The sequence below is a fragment of the Zingiber officinale genome, chromosome 6B, assembly GCF_018446385.1.
Source record: "Zingiber officinale cultivar Zhangliang chromosome 6B, Zo_v1.1, whole genome shotgun sequence".
Classification (NCBI taxonomy): Eukaryota; Viridiplantae; Streptophyta; class Magnoliopsida; order Zingiberales; family Zingiberaceae; genus Zingiber; species Zingiber officinale.
In genome coordinates, this window is record NC_055996.1 from 121492797 (window position 1) to 121504443 (window position 11647).

Genomic DNA, 11647 nt, shown 5'->3' on the forward strand with positions numbered 1-11647 from the left:
ATTGAATATAATTTTTTTTGTAAATCTCATAGGTGCTAAATAATGATAAGATGTATAAGATTTTTAGAAACAAGTTTCCCCCTGTTTTCACACTCAATATTTTTTTTTAAAGAAAATAGCTTACATTAAATCTTAGCTAAAAGTGTATAAAAGATTAATACAATAGTATATTAGTAAACGATAGAAAAATAAAAATGTGATAGAAAAAGTATTTTTATCAATTTTTTAATGAAGATTTAAGTGACCAATTTAACTTAAGTAATTTAAGTATGTCAAATGAATATAAAAACTTAAATTTATACGTAGAATTTAATCTTTAGAAGTAAAACAAACTTTAAATTAATGCACACAATGGAAAAGTCATTAAACTAGATAATATTCTTAAAGGTATGGAAATATTTAGGAAAACAAACTATTGAATGACTTATAAAATTATTTAACATAATATTAAACATAAATATATATATATATATATAATCAATGGAATGTAAGTATTCTAGTTCCCTTATATAAGAATAAGGAAGACATAAAATTGTGTAAACTATAGGATTATTAAACTAATGAGTCGTACCATGATCTTTTAGGAAAGAGTAATAGAAAAAAGATTAAGGAAAAAGACCACGGTGACCAAAAATCAATTTGGGTTCATGCTTGCAAGGTAGATAATAGAAGTTATACATTTTCTTAAACAACTAATTGAAAAATATTAGGATAAAAATAAGATCTGCATATGGTATTCATTGACTTATAAAAAGTTTATGATAGAGTCTCAAAAAAATTTATATGAAGAATTTTAGAAAAAAAATTATTAGCATAACATATATTGAACTAATTAAGGATATGTATGAGAATGTAATAAGCAGAGTGAAGACTTCAAGCAGAGTAACTAAACCATTTCCAATAAAGATAGGGTTACATTAAGTTCAACTTTAAGTCTCTATCTTTTTATACTAATTATGGACGAACTCACTGTACACATTCAAGACATAGTACCGTGATGCATGTTGTTTATAGATGATATTATTTTGGTATATGAAACAAGTGAAAGAATAAATACTAAACTATAATTTTAGTGGGCAACACTAGAAGAGTAAGGTTTTAGCCTTAGTAGAATAAAGATATAATATATAGAATTTAAGTTTAGCAATATTAGATATCATAAGACAATTGTTAAGATAGGAGATGATAAGTTATCTGGAACTGAAAGCTTTAAATATTTAGAATCATTTTTGTAAAATGATAGAGGGATTAAGAGAGATATTTTACATAGAATACAAGTAAGATGATTGAAATGAAAAATAGCATCAGGTATTTTATATGATCAAAAAGTACCTCTAAAACTTAAAGAAAAGTTCTACAAAATCACAGTTAAACCTGATATATCATATGGAGTTGAATGTTGGGATATGACTCAAGCACATAAGTAGAAGATGAGAGTTATAGAGATGAGGATGTTAAGGTGGATGTGTGGACATATGAGGATGGACAAAATAAGAAATGAGAGTATTAAAGAGAAAGTCGGAGTTGCATCTATTGAGAAAAAATTCTGAGATATACGTTTACGATGGTATAATCATGTGATTACATGACTAATAAATGTTCTAATTAGGTGATGTAAAACTATGATACAAATGCACATCAAACGAGGAAGAGAAAGATAAAAAAAGACTTAGTTAGTAATAAAATAAGATAAAATTTATTTAAATATAGATGATAATATAATATAGGATAGAATTCAATGGTATAAAAGAATCTATATAATTGATCTTACTTAATGGGATAAAATGTAGTTGCTGTTATTGTATTACTTTCTCTACCTTCATTTGTGACTAGAATTGTATATAGTAATCTTAATATTTGCTATGATTATTTTGCAGGTCTATTAAAAATTTACACATTATTATCTTTATTTTGGCACTTATCATATTTTGACCAAACTATGATTACACAATTAACGTAAATTATATAATAAATTTAAATAGTCAGGTTGTCCTTTAAGGTTTTTTTTTATGGGGATGGGATGTGGGATGTTAGAGGTGTATATTTAGTATTTTTTTTTTTAGTTGGTATGAAGGTCTAACCACCATTGCACCATTATCCCGTAGTAATATATATTTAGTATTCTTAATGTTTGTTATGATGATTTCCTATAAAAAAATTGCTCATCAATTTTTATCATGGTACTCAAGTATGTTATTGTCCAAACATAATTAAGTATCAAAATTAAATGTGCTTTGACGAATGATAAATAATTCAAATCGTTATACTCAAGGGTATTTGTATCTGTTTGTTCATGTCAAAAATATAACTATATATGAAAAAAAATATAAATGAAAAGAATAAGCATACTAACATCAATATTAAATGTGCTTTGACGATTCTCTCTTAATTCATGACTTATATCTAATGTGTCCCTTCGGATGTGTTTAGTGGACCAGTGGCTAACGCATGAGGTATTGTCATCATGAGGTATGGGGTTCGAATCTCGACAAAGCCGAGGTAAATGTCTCCCTTATGTGCTAGTCACTATTCCAAAGGCTAGTAGCCGTCCGTGATTTACCTCTTTCGTATTGACCCTGGGATGGATTGGCGGGGACGCTGGGGGCGAGTGTATTCACTTTTTGTCACCATGACCTATGTCTAATGTGTCATCTTCAAACATTGATCAAGAAATCAATACTTCACAAGAAATTTTAGGGCAATCCTATTACAATCCTAACCTTAAGATGTTTACAAGGATCACCCCTTCAAAACAATGAAATGAATAACTAAGAAATAAGGAGTTACCGAAAGTATGAGATCAAGCTTTTAACTTTCAAACCCTTGGAAGTTTTAAGCATTACTAACACTGGATTTGAGAATATAGAATATTTTCATGCAACATTTTTAGCTCATAGTTCCCCAAGAGATTTTACAATAGGTTTTCTAATATCCACATTTTGTTTGTTTTCAATCGACTAAAAAGACTCCCCATGACTGATCATATAAATATTACTATTGGAAACCAATAATTATATCGCCAATCAACTGAAATTTCTCCTCTAGCCTATTGTTTGGTAAACAATCAATTAAAAACCATATCTAATTGATTGTTTCTCAAACAAAAATATTTTTGTTCATTAAACTCTTGTATTCAATTGACGCACAAGTCAACTAACAGACTTTAGTTGACTAAATAACACCAATGACTAAATATAATCAGTGGTCTCTCCATTTGCTTGTAAGTATATGCAGAGTCTAGTTACCAAGCTAAGTTACTAAACTATACCTTTGGAGTTCCCCACGTGAAGGTTTCCTAACAACCACTAAGTAATTTACCCCTACCCAATTAAATAAATTATATACAATAATATTGTTCAAAGACAAAAGTTTTGATTTTGATAAATTAACAAATAAATTTTTTTTATTGCACGGTTGATTTAAGAATGATAGATCGTTCGTTGCAAGTACTTCCTTATTTACTTTGGTGGTGATAAGTTTCTCATGAATCCCAGACCACATGAATTTTATGAAACAAAATAAGAACTCGTTATAGAAAATACAAGAACATGAGCATGGATTTTGTTTCAACGAAAGCATGACATAACATCAAAGTATAAATAAAAGCAACAAAGAACATGATTGAAGAGTCATTATCCTTGTCTTGTAGCATAATCTGAGCGATCCCTGTGGAAGAAGATGAAGCGGAAACAAACGAAGAGAGGTATTCCAAGAGGGTGACGACACCAAATTTTCTTTGTTAATGGAGAACGAAGAGATGTGTTTCGAAAGATATCATAAACCCTTGGGGGCCTCCCCTATATAGGCAACTAAGTCGTTGTCAGCCCATAAATAATAACAGATTGGACTAAAGGGGTCTACACATTCAACCTATATCTAATAACCCAAAACCCTTAAACAAGAGTTATATCACTTTAACGGGTTCAGTTCGGTTCATATCTACATATGTAAATTACTTTTAAGCCCACCTAAAGAGATAAAATTACTATTAATAACTTAATTTAATTTAAACTTAATTAACTTAATTTAAACTTAATTGATTCAATTAATGTAAAAAACTAAGCAATTTAAACTTACTTAAACCTAATAATTCTAACTTAAATAATTAAACATAATAATTCTCACTTAAATAATTAAGCTTACTCAAAAATTACAACTTAAAATCCAAATTCAATTAATAACTGAAATTTAAATAATCCAAAATTAATTAAAAATCTAATTAATTTTAAAATCAAATTAAAATTAATTAATCCAAAAATTAAATAAAAATCCTAACTTAATCAACTCAAACTTAATTAAAAATTCTAATAATGAAAATAATTCTTAAAATAAATCTAATTAGAACTAATCGAATTTAATTTAAATTACATAGTTGAAAATGATAAAAGTCAAAAGAATAACATGCATGTTTGAATTATAGGGACACATTTAATATTGTCTAAATATTACATTTTCTTAGGTTTAATTGTGTAATTAAGTTTGATTCATGGTTCGAAAAATCCATTCCTACTTTCAATATTTTGAAAAATAAATTGTGTTTTTTTAACTAGTATTTTCAAATACTTATAAATATTTTTTTTAATATTCTATCATACTTTCAAAACCCTGAAAGTTGGAAATATCTAGCAAAATGTGTTTTTCAATGATCATCTTTTGGAAAAGTTTTCAAAATACCTATTTTCAAAGTTTTTAAGTGTTTTCCAAAAATTTCTATTTTTCATCTAATAAATATTTTTGATATAGGTTAAAGGGAAAAATATGAAAAGTTAAATTAGATTATTTTTAAAAAATATAAAATATGTTTAAAAAATGGGTATGCTTTTAAAACATTCAAGGGGAGAGTATTAGGGAAGCATATTTGATTATTTTTTTTTTAATTTTCCAAAACACTTGACAATTTTTTTGGAAAATTAATCTTATAACTTCACATATTCTTAAAAGTTTACTTAAAAAATTCAGTTTTTAAAATTTATTTTTTTAAAATACGTTTTTATCTGTAACAACTTTGTAATATTTTATTTTGACTCCCTATTAGTTTTTTTTATATATGCAAAAGGAGGAGAGAATATGTTAAATATTTTTGAAAAACTTGAAGTACTTTTAAAACCACAAGGATATTAACTTTAGGGGAAGTGATTAAGTTAATGGGAGCTTTTGTAAAAAGTTTTTGAAAACTTTTATTTAATGTGTTATAGGTTTTTTTTTAACTTTGAATCAGATTGTCATAATTAAAATGGAGGAGATTGTTAGTGTTGGGAGCACCAAATAATCGAACCTGATTTTAATATTAGCAAAGTTTTAAAGTTAAGATTTATTGTTGTTCTAATGAGCTTGAATAGGAGTGTAGGAAAGTCTTAGTTGAAGCTAGACAAAGAAGTCCTATTCGAGTGGATTAAGCAAAGAAGTTTTGATTGAGTGGATTAGGTAAAGAAGTCCTAGTTAAGTGGATTGGACATAATACTTAGTAGATTGAGGATGTCAGATAGAAGTCCTAGGGGAAAATGACACTAGGCAGGAAGCCCTTGGGTCGAGGACATAAGGCAGAAGTTTAAATGGGTCAAGGGTCGGACGTCTAACAAGAAGTCTCGAAGGTCAAGATCAAATGCTAAATAAAAGTCCAAATAGGTCTGGAGAACCGGATGTTTAACAAATAGATAATTTCTCCTAAGAAGAGTAGGTAAGGATGTGTTTCCTTGACGGAAACAGTAGGCATCAGTCCAACTAGGGATTCAACAAAATCTAAAGTCATGACTGGACAATCTCAAGATTATCAAAATTATTTTATATTATGCTTGTGTGCTAATTCTGTGTTATAGAGACATATGTAGATCTTTGAATTCTGCACGCATGGCTATCGACAAAGCCTGATTCCGAGTCCCGAGTCAAAAATTATGACCTCTGGAAGATTGTTATGTCGAACTAGTTGCTTGGTGGCACACTAGTTTGCTTGGAGGTGCCTCTGGATGATTCAACGCACTCCGAAACATCTAGGGTACCCTAGACCAGAAGGTTATCACAATTATATAACACACGAATCCTTTGGATTAGATAAAGATTAATTGAGACGTTGTAGACCATTGGAGGTGCCCTAGATGCTTTTATATAAGCAGTGTTTGACCAACAATAGAAAATTAATTCATTCTATGCTCCAATAATCTTCGCGTTACTCTAAAATTTGATAATGACACTGCAACACTACTCTGACATCGACATTCTACTTTGGATCCTATTTTTCATGTCGGTATATTTTATTATCACATTTGCTTTTTTCATACATGTTTTATAAAAACGGTAAACTTGTTACCACTCCTAATTTTTTGTAAACGACAAATTGATAGTGGTTTGTCCATCAAAAGTGATTAATGATCACAGGCCTTGGACTAGCAGCACAGGTTATGAACCAAGTAAAAAAGAAATGTGTCTTTTTGTGCTTGCCTTTATTTTATTCTGCTGCGTACTTTTCAAAAATCATGAAAAAGCGACACGCACTATTCACCCCCCCTTTAGCGATTCTTTTATTCTATAGTCTCGACCTTTTTCATTTGCCATGAAATGGTATGCTAATTGGCTAAGGAAAGTCCTAGCATTCTCTCTCTCAATTATTGAGCCTTTAAGTGGTGCTGGTATGAAAAGTCTTATAATACTTAGACACATGTAGTTTGATCACTCCCACTTTTCAAATTCAGTCCTCTGCTCTATAGTGCTAGCACTAGTTAGGAGGTGTGGGGTGATCATGTCTCAATACATAGTTTAAGTCTACAAGAACACCATTACATGTATCAACTTGCTGGAGACATTCTACACGATCTTTTATTAGCCAATATTGTTTACTTCTACATGGATAAATACGATTCATGTAAGTACTTTTCTAAGTTTTAAATAAGAAATAATGCCCACAATACTTATACGGGTCCATATTTCTGTATAAACACACTATAATAGCATGTGGGCAAAGAAGTCTTGAAATCTAAAACTTGCTTCAATCACATTTACAACACTCCATGTCAACTATATAGGATAGGATGATGATGAAGTTTGTACCTCCATTTCTGTTCTGCTATATGGATGAATAGTATAGTACCCAATTTTTTGTTTCCTAGTCTCAATCTCCTTCATAGAAAATGACGTCAATACTCCTACAAAATTAGCCACTTGCTCCCTACGGTTATAAAACCATTGAGCAACCTTCCTCCTTGTGTTGTTTATTAGTGTTGTAATTGGGAGTTCTCGAGTCTTCTTGAACAATGCCTTCATGCTTTCAAAACAATTCATTGTCAACATTGACTACCTTCTACCAGGGAAATGTGTATTTGCCCATTTTGAAGATTCTATATTTTGAAGCCATTTATAAGCATCTACATGTGTCTCCAAATAGTCTACATGATTCAATTAAATTTTGGAATTGTATTTGCTCTAGCTGCAGTCTAAAACAATCCTAATACAACTCTATCATGAGTAGTAGTAACTGACGCGACAATAAAGAAGAGCCTACCTAGCACGAGTCAATTGTCACGGTGTAGATCAAAGTCAAGGTGGTTAACACCAGGGCTTAAGCAAGGCTCGACTACATCCGAGCGGGAAGAGGTTCATCGATTGATCGGAGGGATCCTTGTCCAATCGGCCATTTGAGTAAACAAGTATAGTTAACCCGATCGACAGGAGAATAAACTAAGTGGGCCGGGAGCCCGAGCCGAGCGGGCCATCCGTTTGGCTCAGAGAATGGTGTTGGCATTATACACATAATGAATCGATGAAATGATAAAAGAGGAAACGACGGATAATTAATAAAGGAAAGAGAAAATCAAATAGAACACTTCATCTATCATTAAATGAGAAGACAAAAAAAAAATATCCTCTATCGGTAATCAATATCATTAAATAGGAGAAGATGGAGGGTCACTAGAAAAAGTATAACAAGAGGAAGCCAAGTATGAGGAATGGCAAGAAAATTCTTTATCTTAGTACTCTCACTTTTTTCCTCTCCTACTTCTAACTTGAGCGTCGGAGAGCCAACGCCAGGGACCCCTTCCTTGGTTTTGGTTTTTGTTTTGCAGAAAGGAGTGAGGTCTTCATCCCGTCAGCGGAACTGCCACCTCCCCGGCTTTCTAGCTTCACGTCTTCGGACAGGATCATTTTGGCACCATCTGTGGGAACGTAGCCTGCATCTGAACGAGAAGATGGAAGATGCTGGACGATTCACGACGGTAACACTGACACAATAGGAGTTTGATGCATTGATACATGCCCGGGTGATAAAGATAGTGGAGCAACAACAAGAGCTGGCTGATCGTCAAGTGCAAGAACTTGCAGCCTCAATAGTGGGGTGGCAGGATGAACAACACTCCGCTTGGGAATTGAACAAGATGTCGATTGGCACCTATAGGGAAGCCCCTAATACGCAGGCCCTGTTATGGGCTCCAGCAGAGAGGGGTCGCGCAGATAAAGATCGAGGATCATCCTCTGACGAGGCACTAGTTCGAAACATAAGAAAAATAAAACCCAGGGAGGATGACTCGCCCGAACGGGTCAATCAATAGTTTTCCAAGGGGATTCTAAATGACCCTCTGCCGAATCATTACACCCCATTGACGATTGGGGAATATAATAGGATGACCGACCTCGACGACCACCTGGCCAAGTTTGACAACACAGCCACGCTGCACCAATACACGAACGGGGTAAAATGTCGAGTCTTCCTTACCACATTATCTGGATCAGCACAATGCTGGTTCAAACATTTGTCGAGCGACTCGATTCACAGCTTCAAAAACTTTCGAGCGGTCTTCTTGCATCATTTTGCTAGCAGTCGTCACTACCAGAAGACGAGTGTAAATCTATTCTCACTGAAGCAATGACCCTAGAGGCCTTAAGGCATACATCCAATGCTTTAATCAGGTGCCGATGGACATCTCGACAGTCTCTATGGACATATTGGTAAACACTTTCATTCAGGGGCTCACTGAAGGAGAATTCTTCTGGTCATTCATCCGAAAGCTGCCAAAGGACTTTGGCCATCTATAAAAAATGACCAATGAATACATCAATGTAGAAGAAGCCCAAGCGGTCAGGAAAAAAGAGGCACCCGTCGAACTAGTGGGGGCGTTCGAGCGGCGTCAACCGAGCAGCCATCAGCCTCCTAACTGACCTCAATCGGGAGTAACTCAATCACAACACGAGCTTAGGATGCATGTCGTGTAGCTGATGTGCATAGATCTTATGATCATTTATGCATTCTTTGACGCACATGTACTTGTATTTCATTAGCATAATCTATGTTTATTGTACCCTATTTCATTATAATGTCATACTTCCATTATATTTCGTTCGGAGATCTACTCTTTGCTTGTTTTAATTGATAAGACGTGATTTGGAGTAAAAACAGAGCTTAAATGAAGTCTAGAGCTTTCAGAGTGTCACGGGCATGCAAAAACTAAGTTCTTCCAAGTTCTGGCCGTGCGGAGACCACACGGCCATGTGAAGGCTATGTGGGGGGTGTGTTGAGGCTGTGTGAATGTCACACGGCCGTGTGAAGGCTATGTGGAATTTTCAACACTGTAGACCAAAAGTAAAATGGACATAACTTTGTGCTCGGTTGGAGTTTTGGGTTGTTCTTTATACCAATTTGTAGATAACTTCAAGATCTACAACTTTGATGAAGACTTCAACTCAAGAATACCACATTACGATGTGATAAAATGATCTACACGGCCTTAATACAATTCTGCACGGCCAGTGTAGAAGGAAGGCATGGTCGTGTCAATTCTCACGGCTGTGCGGTGTAACCAGTGTAGAAGGAAGGCACGATTGTGTCAATTCACATGGCCATATAGTGAAACCAGAGCAGAAGAGAGACATGACCGTGTCAATTCGCACGGTCGTGCGGAGTGGCTAGAGGCAAAGGAAGGCACGACCGTGCCAATTGGCACGACCGTGCAGCGCGGCCAAAGTGGAAGGAAGACACGTCCCTGCGATCTCGCACGGCCATGGCACGGGTTGTGCGGCGCCCGTGCCTAACTTATAAAAGGATCAAGTACCCTATTCTTGGGGGCATCTTTGGTTCGGGACTTCGTCCCTCTCATCGGGAAAGGGTTCTCCCCTTCGGGGGAAACCTTAGAGCTTTATCCACCACCGTCCCTTGACGTTTCGCCCATCTCCAAAACAAGGAGGCATCCCCAAGACATCGGAAACCTCGGTAAGCATCTCTTCTTCCCCTTCTTCTCACATCAAGGGTTGTAAGTATGCTTTACTTTATGTTTTGGGGTTGCTCTTCCCTCACAATGGAGTAGATCTCCGTTTCTATGGATGTAGGGAGCAGTTTTGGATAGGGTTTGATGTAAGACTCATGTTTATGCTTTTACTTATTAGATGATTTTGCTTGCTTTGTTTCTATTTGATATGCATGAGACTTGCTGAGATTATCTCTTCATATTGATAGATTGTGTAGGAATTACTAATTTCGTAAAGAGAGGATTTTAGATCGTACACCCGAGGGGCCCTAGTGACAGGGGTAACCCGTTCACGGACATCTAGGATACTCCCTTGAAAGGAGAGGCAACTTCTCCATAAGGAAGTAAGAGACCAAACTAAACCCTTATCTCTATCCTTAATGACACTGATTGGATTTGCATTCTTGTGATCTACCGAGGCGCCCTAGTGACAGGGGTTAACCGTAACAAGATTTCACAGGGATCTTCTCCGTTTAGTGCTTAAGGATAGCAGCTTTAACTTCCGGCGAATGTATGTCGATTGACAATGAGGAAAAGATAGAACATGATACATTAGGTTCCACCACAACGAAATCGAAATCCTAGAATCCATTTCCCAAAGCTCAATTCTCTCCAAGATCGATTTTCTCATCCTTCTCTTTCTCTCTTCAATCACTCTTGTTAGTTTGCAAGCGGCAAAGCCAACTTTCGACCGTCTAGATAACTTACTTTGCGACATCTCTAGTGCTTAATCAACAATCCCTGTGGTTCGACAATCTTATATATTACTGACGATGAATCCGTGCACTTGCGGAATCGTAACAAGTTTTTAGCGTCGTTGCCGGAGACTGTTTTCGATTAACATTAGTTGATTAGCATATGAGTTACTCTAGACATTTTTCTTTTTTCCTTTGCATTTTCTTTCTTGTTTTCATTATGCACTTTCTTTCTTGCAATTTAAATTCTGCATTTTCTTTCTTGCTTTTCGTATAGCATTTTATTTCTTGTCTTTAATTCTTCATTTTTGTTCTTTTCTCATAAATTTCTTTTAGATACCATGAGCACTAACATGTCAAGCAGGTCCTTAAGAGATTTCTCTGCACCCATTTCTGCAAGATTTTTATCTCCCATTGTGTAGCCTCATATTGAAGCAGAAAGTTTCCAACTAGACCCAGAGTTAATTTTCATGATACAAGGTCACAAATTTGGAGGAGAAATATGAGAAAGTCCTTATCTACATCTTGAGACATTTCTAGAACTTTATGATATAGTGAATTGTGAAGGAGTGTTAACAGATGCAGTTCGATTGATAGCATTTTATTTCAGTATTAAGGATAAAGCAAGGACTTGGTTATATTCCCTCCGTCCTCAAAGCATCACAAGTTGGAAACAATTGGAGAAGCAATTTCTAGATCATTTTTTCCCTCCAGGTAGAACAATTT